Source organism: Homarus americanus, unplaced genomic scaffold, assembly GCF_018991925.1.
Source record: "Homarus americanus isolate GMGI-L3 unplaced genomic scaffold, GMGI_Hamer_2.0 scaffold9847, whole genome shotgun sequence".
NCBI classification, from domain to species: domain Eukaryota; kingdom Metazoa; phylum Arthropoda; class Malacostraca; order Decapoda; family Nephropidae; genus Homarus; species Homarus americanus.
In genome coordinates this window covers 955,521-968,613 of record NW_024721178.1, presented here as the reverse complement: position 1 = coordinate 968,613, position 13,093 = coordinate 955,521, and the positions used below count along the sequence as shown (strand labels likewise).

Below are 13,093 nucleotides of genomic sequence, written 5' to 3'. Positions count from 1 at the left end.
TCAGTTAAGGGAAAAACCTGACGTTCTCAAACCACAAGCTAAGAAATAAACCTGGCGTTCTCAAACCACAAGCTAAGAAATAAACCTGGCGTTCTCAAACCACTAAATAAGGACAAGTTTTAACATCCTCATATCACCAATTATGATGGAAACCAAACCTTCGCAACACCACTAGTTATGCGAAAACCTGAAATGGGTTTGCGTGTAATTAAGAAGGAAGGAAGAAGGGGAGGAGGAGAAGGCGATGGCGTGACGGAGTGTTTACGTCAGAGGAAGTGCGACATCCGTGTGTGTAGGTGTGTGTGTGTGTAAGTGTAGGAACCACCGTGTTTATGTCAACTAACTCTGGATTTTGTCTAGTTGATGACAACTTAGTATTGCGTCAGTCTTTTGAATTATCTGGGATCATTTGCAGAATCTCCACCCAAACTTATTTTACCTAAAGATTAACCACCCTAACCTAACCTAACCTAACCTAATCCCTCCTAAATAACGTTTGGGTAGTTAATCTTTAGTTGAAATAAGCTGGGGTGGAGATTCTGCAGGTGATGCAAAATATGAATTACAGCAATATTAACAGTAGGGCAGAATTTGTTAAAAGTCAGTTTATACATACAGACAGACGGGTAAAGGACATACTACAGTATATACGTCTTCAATATACGTGGCGGTGCATAAGACAACAGATAACATAAAGAATGAAACTGACGATGGTGACTAGTTAATAGTGATTCATTATGATAGATGGTGACAATCAGGATAATAATGAACTTGATAATTGATGATGAGAATGATGGCTCAGAAGGAGGGAGGAGAAAGTCGTCACGAAGGAGAGATAAAAGAATACCAAGAAATAGAGGAATATAAAAACTAGTGGTGAGAAAGACAGTGGAAGAAGAAGTACCAAGACAATTACTTTACCTCCACATAAAACACTCCTGAGAGACTTCCTGCATCACACACAATATTCATAACTCATTAAAATTATATATAGTATTTCCCGATCAAATAATACAGTATACAGTATATATATGCAGTACAGTATAGCGCTTTTAAAGTTATATATAGTATACATGTTATGATTTCCTCTAAAATTATAAATTCATATTGAAACATTCGGTAAAATTATATTTACTGAAATCAAATGAATGTTTCTGAGGGGGGGGGGGTTCTTATGTTTTGTTGACTTGTGCAAACTTTACAAAGCGACAGAAACAATACACGAGGCTTGGTATAAAATTATATTGTATTTCTGATAAATTTTGCAAGAAGTAATCAAGCTTATTTTGCAAGAAGTAATCAAGCTTATTTTGCAAGAAGTAATCAAGCTTATTTTGCAAGAAGTAATCAAGCTTGTCTCGCTGAGTATAAATTTTCTGCACCGCTTAAATTTTTTCAAATATATTCAAAATATGATGTGTTTAGTTAAATTTGTATTTTCCGTTTCACTGCAAATTAGACACAAAGAAAAAATACTTAATAAATCTTGTAGAACACCATTAGTCTGCTACATTCTTTAAAAATGCTGTAAACTAAACATACGGTCCTTAGTCGAACATATTTTTGCTTCTGGACAAAAATCACCGGAGTAAGGATGTTAATTATAATAATTATAATTTTAATCTATATCTTCCTCGTGTTCCTCTGGACAGTAGGGTAATTGTTAGGTCACATCGAAGCATTTACCAAATTATTATAATATTACTACTGTATTATCTTATTATCATTATTTTTCATAGATTCTATTTATTCCTTTAATAGATACATTAAACTATAAAAAGTTAACCTATTATTATCAAAATACTGTATGTATCATTCTACAGTATATCAGCCCTAAATTAAGCATGTCATAACCTAACCGTAACTCAGAAACTTAAACCAAGCTAATCTAAACCAAACTTTATATAGGTGATAGACTAATAGTACAGTGCAGTACTGACAACCACAAATACAAATCACAAGTATCGTCTGTATCGGTTTATATAAATGAGATCGATTCAATTACATATAAAATTAAGTTTGTATCCAATAGACCAGATGTCTTTGTCCAGAGTATCCAATTTATTTTATTTTTTAAATGTGTAAATAAAAGAGTAGGTTGTGTTTCACATGGGTCAGACGCCTCGCCGCGCTGCCTGGTACAGGGTGTGTTGCCTCCACCTCCTTACTACGAACCCCCAACCTCGTTTACTATACACAGACTTTTTAAACACAACATAATAATTCAACAGTAAAAAACGTTTCTGTTGTTATAAAAACTTATCTCGGGGAAAGCAAAAATTTTCTAAGTTTATCCTAAGTAACGCCTAACCTTCTAGTATGTGCTTTTAACCTTTCTCAAATTACAATGATTGCCTCTATTGTTAAAACTGCCTGCAAATGGCTCTAACAGCAGTGTGAGGCGGCAACCTTTACCAAGACCAACGCGAAAATTTATTTACTATCTCCAAAAGTTGCCAAGTCGGCTTTAGGCTTTCTGTAAGGATTTTAATGTAATTTCTCTATTTTTATCACGCAAAATTACGGGTTGTGTGACATAGTTTTCAAATGATGCCCAAATATTTTTATTTTTTTTTTTAACATACAAATAGACAGGTCATATATCTTTCTGAAGTGCTTCCAGTATGCAATAAACGTTAGCTATAAGCATTTTAGATTTCAAAGTCTTCTTATTTTTTTCAAGCCAAAAAAATGTATTTGAATAAATATCAACTAATGATTCCAAATTATTTTCAGCAAACAAAATTATTGGTTAAGTTCTATTGCAAAACACACTAATGATCTTAGAATATTTATCAGATAAAATTAATGGTCATGTTTTGAACCTTACAAAGACCTGTCAATATTATTTAAACTACAAAGGTAAGGATTCTATCTTTAAGCTTTCAAAGGACATTCAATTTGATTGGAGGATAAAGTTACCATTTGGAAACATTAATGACCTGGAGCTAGAGACAAAATTCTGTTGTTTTGTTACAGGTATTTCAACCTTATTGCCGTAATATTCTGATCACTTATTAGGGTACAGGATAACGTTACTTTATCAGAGTTCGTTACTAACAAGCGGTCGATATGGACGCTATAGAGAGGTCGTTTATACAGATGGGTGATACAAGTGGTCACTATCCAGGTAGCTGTTATACAAGGTGAAGGCTATACCTACATGGTCGCTTAACAGGTGCCGTTATACAGAGACAAACGTCATATAGGGACGGTTGTGTAGGGAAGTGACCATCCCCCAACCCCTCCCTCGCACACCCCCCACCTCTACCTCTCTCATGCCCCCACCTCCCTCCCTACACCCCCACCTCTACCTCTCTCCCCCATCCCCTCCTCCCACCCCACACCTCTACCTCTCTCCCCACCCCCTCCTCCCTACACCCCCACCTCTCCCTCCCCCCACCCCCCTCCTCTCACCCCTCTACCTCCTCTCCCCCCCCTCCTCCACCTCTCTCCCCCCCCTCCTCACACCCCTGCCTCTCTCTCCCCCACCCCCCTCCCTCCTACACCCCCACCCCCTCTCCTACACCTCCTGCCTCTCCCCATCCCTCCCTCTACCCCCCCACCTCTACCTCTCCCCACCTCCCCACCTCTCCCCCCCCCTCCCTCTACACCCCACCCCCTTCTACCTCTCCCCACCTCCTACCCCCCCTCTCTCCCCCACCTCTACTCTCCCTCCCCCTTTACCCTCCCTCCTACACCCCCACCCCACCCCCCCCCCTCCTCCTCCCCCACCCCCACCTCTTCTACTCTCACATTTTCTTCCTCCCATTCTCTCTTTTTTTCTTTCGACTCTATTTTCCTCCTACCTTTCTCTTCTCTTATCTTTCTTCTCCTAGCAAAATTATTTAACTTTCCTCTCAACTTTCTCTTTCCTACTACTTCCATCTCTTTTTTCTCTCTATTCTAACCTTTCTCTTTCTTCTCAATCTTTATTTGTCCTCCCATCTTTTCTTTCTGTCTTTCAGTGCCCTCATTATCCTCCCCTTTCTGTTCTCCCTCCTCTGCTAATCTCTTTCTTTCTCTCTCTTCTCCTTACCTCTCCACATTCTTCTCTCCCTTCCCATCTTTCCCCCACCGTTTATGTCTTTTCTTTTACTCTCCTCTTCCCCATCTTCTTTCCCTCTTCTTCTACCCCCATACTCTATCCTGTAATTCCTTCCCTCATTTCTTTTCTATTCCTTCATATTCCTTTTATTCTGCATTTATTTCCTCCATCCCCTCTATCTCTTTCCTATTCCTTTCCTAAGATCGAGCATTTCCTCCCCCACCCCTCGTTATCTCCCTCCCTCTACTCCCAGCAATCATCACCCCGCCACCCACACTCTCCCCATGACTAATGTATCACGACAAGTTAACTCGTAGGGGTTGGCTATCCATGTGGGTGTGTTGTGGTCTGCTGGCCCCTGTCCCATCATGCTTGGATGAGAAGTGGAAGAGAAAGGAGTTGGTTGTGGAGTGGAAGGCTGGTTGGGGTTGGTTGTGGGGAGGGTTGGTTGTGTGAGTAGAGGGAGGGGTTGGTTGTGAGTAGAGGGTTGGTTGAGTAGAGGAGGGTTGGTTGTGAGAAGGAGAGGTTGGTTGGTGAGGGGGTTGGTTGTGGGTGGAGAAGGAGGGGAATGGTTATGGGTGGAAGTTCTTACTAAATGTTAGTTATGGATGGAAAGTAATATTTATTATGGGTGGAGGTTGTGAAACTGAGACTAGGGTTGTGGGTTGTACCTGGGACGAATGGACGGACGGAAACACCTGTTCAATATTCAACACAGCTCACACTTGTTTAGCTTTACAAATGCCACAGCTGCTTACCAATCCTTCAAACTCCCCCCTCTCTCTTACACAAACACACTTTCCTTAAACTACCTCCCTCCCCCGCATCCAGGCATCTAAGGCCATGTATACACACGCCCTCACCACGCCCCTGATGCCCCCCCCCTACCAGCCTTGTATGGTCGTCCACTCCTTCCAAGACCAGAGATGCTTCCAGGGGTCACTCACACAGCTTCTCTCTCTCTCTTATTTCTCTTTACTCTTTTCCCTTCTCCTTACTTCCTCCTCATTGATCCATCCAACTTAGCTCTCCCTCACTCCTCAATTTCCTCCTCTTACCTGAGTCATCTCTCATAACTACCCCTCCCTCTCCCCCCTCACTCGTTCCTTTACTTGACCAATCCCACGTAACTCTCCCTACCTATGTGATTCATCTTCCATAACCTTCTTTCTCCTCCTCCTCTTTACTCTCCCTTCCTGCCTGGTCCATCTTACACAACTCTCCACCTTACCTGACTCATCCTGCATTAATCTTCATCCTTTTCCCATTCTTTCTTACCCGACCCATCCCACGCCACTTCTCCCTCCCTCTTTGACCCATCCCACTTCCCTTCTCCCTCCCTCTGACCCATCCCACTTCACTTCTCCCTCCCTCTGACCCATCCCACTTCACTTCTCCCTCCCTCTGACCCATCCCACTTCACTTCTCCCTCCCTCTTTGACCCATCCCACTTCACTCTCGCTATCATGGCCGACCTGTCCTTGAATGCTGACTTTTCCACGCAAAAAGATGTCGAACATGTTACATATTGAGCGACTGTAATGAATGATGCAGTGGTCTCCTTTTCTCTATCTATCTATCTACTTCTCTCTTTCTCTCTCTTCTGTTGCTACGAAGTGATACTGTGTTGTCTGTGTCTCATCTTCCCTCCTCTTTATCTCGGCGTCTCATATTTCCTTCCTCTCTATCTCTCTTTGTTACTCTGTCATACTGCCTCTAGTTTCCTTCTGTCTCTCTGTAGTGACATTCTGTTACAAGTGTTTCTTCTTTCCCTCCTCTCCTTATCTCCCTCTCTCTTTCTATCTTATTGTTGCTGTTGTTGTGTTCTCATAGTGTTTCTTGTGTCGTCCTTTCCTTCACATTCCCTCTGTTGCTATGGAGTCACTTAACCAGTGGATACAACGCTGGCCTCCTGTCCTAAGGGTCACTGATTCACCCCCGAAGTACCCCAGAAATCCATCCAATAGTGAATAAGTCCCTCTACATGATTTTCACTTCCCAGTACTTGAGTCCTAAACATTAAACATTGTACCTATCCGATTTATTAGTGATGAACGATAATTAGTCCTAAATATTTAGATAGTTACCAGATAGTAGCTGTTATGTCGGTTGATAAGAATTATGCACATTTGACCGATTACTGATGGTCTTGTAAACATAGGCCATTGAGACAATACACCCCATCGCCAGCCGCCACCATGGAAGTCTTTAGCGTTGATCCCTGATATATAATACAGAGCTGCAGGTATACGGAGGGGGAAAGACGTGTACTGGAAGAGAGTATCACTATTATTTGGACGGCTAGAAGCGATATGACACGACAGGTAGAGAAGCGACTCGTAATATATTCAGCCGGTGACGGGGGTGGGGTTGTGGGTGGGATTGTGGGTGGGATTGTGGGTGGGGTGGGGTTGTGGGGTGGGGGGAGTATTCACGACGCGGTGTCTAACTCTCACTCACCTCATGATTGACAAGAAAGTATTAGTTCCTGACTGGTCTAGTAACCTTTTACTTCACTTGTATTGTGGTGTGTCATTAGTGTTTCTCCTGTTTATAGTGTTCAAGGTAGGACGAGGTATAGAGACGGTCACTTGTCAAATGGGCCTCAGTTTAACCAATAATATCGGGTCTCCAGTCACAAAAGGTTTCAGCCAAAGTAAACCATCACAAATTGGCACAGTCCCAATTTTTCAATGTACTGTATAATAAGTTTGGCTAGACCGGTTTGACTTATAACTCTTGGGTGTATGTATATGATCTTAAATGTGGCACTGTCATACCTAAGTAGCTTGACGTTGCCTCCACCCTCACACTGGGAACACAAACAGCGACATGAAGACGGCGCCTGTGATAGCAAGACGCACTCAAAGTTAATGAGTAAGTTTAAACATCATAAGATGGAGGTGACGTTCACGGGAGCTAACACAAACAATCACCTGAAGATTAACCCCCCAGCTAATTATACTTGGATTAAAACACCCTAAGCTACCTGGGGAAGGGGGTTACGTTATACTAAGTATGTTCGGTTAGGATAACGTTCGGGGTTCAACTTCACGTGACCTGGTGAAGCTTTATGAGAATGGCAGTATGAAATATTGTGACTAATGTCGATAGGATAGCTTGAGAAGGGCAGTCAATGTCGTCTGTATTTATCCAACTATATAATTATGTGGGCAAAAGATCTTGAAAATCCAATAAAAAAATGCCACGTTCAATCTTGCCATAATACAGTAGTATCTTCGCGTGGCACCCTGTAAGGTTGATATGCTTTTGGGGGTAAATGGTCACGGCCGCAACTGTTCAAAAAGCACCACCCGGCACTGTAGTTATTACTGTTAACATGTATTTTGGTACACAATAATTATTTTCGAAGCTGTGTGTAGATATTCTGCTGCATTACAATTATCACTGCCTTTCCTTTCAATTACATTATTACAATTGTTGTTACTATTAGTATAATCAAAAATTATTTTTATCATGATTTTTACTTTTTAAGACTTATTTTTAATAGTGACCCCACAGCGGACACTTACCTTTTACATTTCTGAATATTTTTTTTTACATATTGAATCATTAGCTACACCATTTAGTGTATAATTTGTTGAATATAATTAAGCATACACTGTAATCAGAGACCATATGACGATACATTTAAAGTCTATGAAATATATTTATTTTAATTAACAGATGAGAGGTGAGGCTGGCAAGACTGCCGTACATCACAGCCACGAAGAAAAACATCTATTGTTAATTTATATATTTCTCCAACGTCATTATTTACAAGGTAATATCATCAAGCCCCGGTCGTAGCGTCTTGCTTGGCTACTGTCAGTGACCTCGACATTTAACGTAAGTTACTTTAGAGAACTTTAGTGCTTGAATGAAGACAAGGTCGCTATATTGGGGTTAACGTCATCATATCAGCGACGAGCTGGTCACGTGGTACCTGGCAGAGCCTTGCCAAGCGTCGCCAGGTGTTTCAACAAGATCAAACTCATTAAGTTCTTCATGATATAATAAATTTCAATAGTGAATTAGTGTCCTGATATTCACATTTACACCAAAAGGTTAAATATATTTGTTAGTCAAGTTTATGAATGTGTTGGTGGCAAGATGCACATCTTGGGGGATTTTACCTCAAGCAAGTGTAAACAAGGATATTGCCAACGAGCTTTAAATAATTAAAAGACTTATCACATTACTGCACATCAGAGTTACTCCATTTCATAAAACTATTATGCCGATGGGTAAAATATAAACTATTTAATTGACATTGATATAAAAAGAACTAATGAAATAAACTGATAAATGAGGTAGTGTGATGGCAACGCTTGCACATTGATGATGCCAACTCGACGGCCACTAGGTATTGCATATATTTTAAGTACAGTCTGCATACCTACAACCCTGTATAAGTGCACTACACCTCACCATACACCAGAGTGAAGTGTATACGTAAGCAATATCGGCGAGAGATGACCGTCTGTGATATGGTCTGTTTAACCTGATAATTGGAGGGAAAGGAAGTTATTATTGAACCACGAGAGAGAGAGAGAGAGAGAGAGAGAGAGAGAGAGAGAGAGAGAGAGAGAGAGAGAGAATATTAACCTGATAATTGGGGGGAAAGGAAGTTATTATTGAACCACGAGAGAGAGAGAGAGAGAGAACATTAACCTGATATTTGGAGGGCAAGGAAGTTATTATTAAAGTGTGTATGTGTGTGTGTGTAATATCACCTATCAGTCAATTATCTGCTAATATCATCAGTCGTCCAAGAGGTGTGACCAATGAGGCATGCAGTCCTTTTAGCGCTGCTCGTAATTCTCGTCATTGGTCATGTACGACCTGACACTGACGATCAAAGTACTCAGGTGATTCTACAGATACATTATTTTTTTTAAACGTGAAGACTATGATGTTTAAATTGTAGTTTTTGGGCGACGTAACGATTAGCCCCCCTTGCTGATTTAACCTTCAGATTAACCTCCCTAACACTAACTTATCCTCTCCGGGTAGCGTTAGGGTGGTTATCCTCAGGTGAAATATGCTGGGGGCTTATCTTCAGGTGATCCTTATCTTATAATCCGTATTAATTAGTCACTATCAAGACAATTTATATTACCTAAAGTTAAGATACTTTTTAAATACTGTAATCAAATTCAAATATATATTGTACTAGTCTTTGACACGCTGAGTTGACGGGAAATAAGGGTAAAAATCACTCCAAAGGCAATTAATGACTTGACCCAACTTAACCCAAAACCTATAGTTTACAGACGATAGCTCCATAGCATTCACCAATATATTAAAGAAACAAACGTACAGATCAATATTATGAGTGGAGCAATATAGGAAACAAATCTTTCCCAGAATAATTTTTTTATCATAAATGGTCCTTTTACCTCTAATGGTGAATCGTGTCTTGTATACCAACCTCCTATGTCATGCTAAGCCCACTAAACCCCTTATAGACATAAATAAGGACGTACACCTCTTCCTGCTTAAATAACTATAATCTTATGGCATTCGCTCTGCTATCGTACTCCCACAACACAGTCCCACCTAATCTGGTTTACCTCTGCCGCCTCACCTGTCAGCATCACCCACATGGAGCTTACCAACTGTTCAAGAGATATAGCTCAAGGTCAGCCTTTAAGAGTTCCAAATCGTGGGTTTGATTCAAGCACTATATTTATCACACCCACATCTACTACTAACTCTTCTTGGAGTGAGTTGGGAGGATAGGTTGGTGCCCCCCCCACTCACCGACCCATCACAGTAAAAAAAATCTGCTTACTTATATTTTAGATCATCTTAAGATTAACCCTTTAGCGTACTTCATCTATTAGTTAAACACCCTAATGCTATACGTGAGTGGGTTAGGTTAGCGTTAAGGTAAGTGATCTTAAGATAAACTAGGGGCGTTTAATCTTCAAGTGATCCATTATTTTCTTTTTCACAGTGACTTTCTTAGAGAACATAGGTTTAAAAGTGAGGACAGAAGGCATAAAATCTCTCACTTCACATCGGGTTTCTGGTGTTGATTACCGTAGCTCTTGTTAAATGATCGGGGCAGATATCCAGGAGCAATGATCAGGGAGGATGACGTCAAACCAACTTCCTGTTCTTCAATAAGCTCCAGGTGACGTCGGGGATGAACCACGTATACCTTCAGACATTTTGACTTCTTCATTGGTAGCTGAGTATGAAGAACCGGGCTATAATACTTCAATTCTGACACATATTTACTGGTTTGATAATTGGGAGAAGATGATTTTAAATATTTACTTACTCTGGCGTTATGTTGTGGTGTTTAGTAGTTGACGGAAGCTTACTGTGTGTTCTGTGTTATTCATGTTGGTGAAATCCTCGAGAGACCAGAAATGAAACGGCTGATATCTAAAGTACCTATGTTGGCTCGATGACCTGCAGCGACACAACAGCCATCCATCTGTAATATTAAACCACTTGTAACATGCAACAGACATTGATTGGCAGATATGGCAATACAAAACCCCTGCAATATGAAACAGAAACTGATTGGTGTATATGGCAATACTACATCCCTTTGTAACATGAAACAGACATTGATTGGGTATAAATGGCAATACCCAGTCATTTGTAAAAGGTAACAGACAATGATTGGGAAATATAGCAAGATATGAAGGCAGTAATATGAAGAGCTAATACGTCGAACCCCAAATCACGAATTAAATATAAGATGATGATGATGATGATAATAATAATAATAATAATAATAATAATAATAATAATAATAATAATAATAGCAAGGCAGCAACACATTAACCAAGTTTTAGTAACACGTGTAACAGGAAATGACATAAATTTCGATATATTTGATCAAGGCCACTTTCAAAGATCTCATTTATTGATAAGGAACACGGCAGACGGGAGCGTTAGTTACCTGTACTATACTAACCAAAAATTTTATGTAGTTTCTTAATTAATCATTTAAGTTTTTCATAATGTTGAAGTTCAGACTGTATTAAGGAATAAATCTTCTCTGGATATACTGTTTTTTTTTTAATAATTTAAATGTTAACAGAGACGTTTTACTTTGAGATTAATTATATGGCATTTTACTTTGGGGTTACATTGTAGATTTTGTTTTCTGATTGAGACACACACACACACACACACACACACACAACGTAAAGTGCAACTATCGATAAAGTTCTTGTTTATTTATAGTTCCGTTAAGTGTCTGTGTTGATATTTTCTAACTTAATAATAACCTGTTTTAATACGTAATTAAATATTTATGAAGTGTTCAAGTACTCCTGCTGTAGTAAAAAGTGCTGATTACATGATAACTTTTTGTACCTTTTAAAGTACCGTAACTCATTTCATATATCTTGTGTTACGAGACTAATTCACTATTCATGTATAACGTTCTATATCACTTAACTGTGGTCTTGTTTGTTATTCATGTTCATCAATATTCACCAGTATACATTCTTGATTATCGGCAATATGTAAATTTTCCGTAATATATAATTATCAACAATATAACACCGTACATTTTCCATATTTCTACAATGTATATTTTCATTATTCATTGTATCATCGATTTTCTAGAAACACTTTGTTTAAACTAATAGAAAACACAGTATAAACCTATGGGCTCAAGGACCACCAAGGAACCTTTCGAAAAAAAAAAAAAGGTTCAGAAATAATCTCACGAGTTTTACGAGATGGGATGTTAGTTATGGTGGGCAGGACAAGGTGACATGCGTAATGTTCAGAAATTAAAATGAGACTGAGTGTAGAAGAACTGAGGCAGAATTACAGAGAATATATATAAATACATTTAATCACAAACTGGAACGTAAAGGGGTCAGACAACGTGCCAATTCCTCAGACGTGTTGCACAAGTGGCTTGGTGGTTGATGACCCCAGAACGACACAAAGGACAGCTGCTGCCCCACACCTGATAAATTATCGATATTCCCACAAGATGGATGATTTGTACAGTATCCCTTGCAGATATAGAGTTCCCTAAACAACGTTACTAACTTATTTGGGATTTCATGAAGATTAAGAACCCGGCTTATTTCACCTGATAATTAAATACCCTAATGCCAAAAGGGGAGGTTAGGTTAGGTTTAGGGTGTTTAGTCACCAGGTGAAATAAGCGGAGTTCCTAATCGTCATGAGATCCCTTACTTCATGTTATTATTTACACACGTTCTGGTCGAGAGCAACCGTCTGTGTTCCCATATCTACAGTCAATCAGGAGAACTAAGGCCAATACTGTACTGTATCTATTCAAGGTTTCCATAACTGTACATCTTGATCCGCCCAATGCTTATCCGGTAGTTGTCTTACGAAGGTCAACACGCTTCAACACCAGACCCCCAACCCCTTGCTACAAACATACGTATTTCATTGTTGTTATTTATACGAGTTTCATGGGTTTTACTTTCGAAGGGAGACTAATTGAATCACCTACAGATTAGGCCCCCCAACTTATTTCACCTGATGCTTATCCACCCTAACACTACCTGGACGTGTTAGATTAGACTGGGTTAGGTTAAGTTAGATTAGGTTAGGTTAGGTTTGACTGGGTTATCTGAAGTTAGGTTAGATTAGGTTGGGTGTGGTTACATTAGGTTAGCATTAGGGTAGTTAATCTTACGGTAAAATAACAAGCTGGGGTAATAGGGGGTGGGGGGGGGGGATGCCTAATAGTCTGTTGATCTGAATAAACGAAGAATATTTACCATCCTGTAAAATGTCAACACAGGAACTGATAAACTCCCAGCAAATTAATTTATGCAGGAACAAAGGGCGGATGGTGATAACGATGATGATGATGAATTTGTAGATGATGTTGATAATGACGCTGATAACGATAACAGTAATGATGACAACAGCAATAATGACAACGGTACTAACAATATTAATGACTACCGATAAAGCGCGACGATAATAATAACGATAATAACAACTATAATAAAAAAATAACAATAACTCCAACAATATCAATAACAAAATAATAATAACGAGAACAAAAACAACCAT

General features: G+C 39.6%; 1 long non-coding RNA gene across 1 annotated transcript in view; it reads right to left on the bottom strand.

Annotated features, from left to right (window-relative positions):
• LOC121861636 overlaps positions 1-13,093 on the bottom strand; it is a 66,313-nt gene that overhangs the window by 28,830 nt on the left and 24,390 nt on the right. Inside the window, exons 4-5 of the long non-coding RNA XR_006088052.1 lie at positions 10,341-10,499; positions 10,069-10,247 (exon numbers count right to left, since the gene is read on the bottom strand). This is a non-coding gene — a long non-coding RNA (uncharacterized LOC121861636). The remainder of the gene's footprint in view (positions 1-10,068; positions 10,248-10,340; positions 10,500-13,093) is intronic.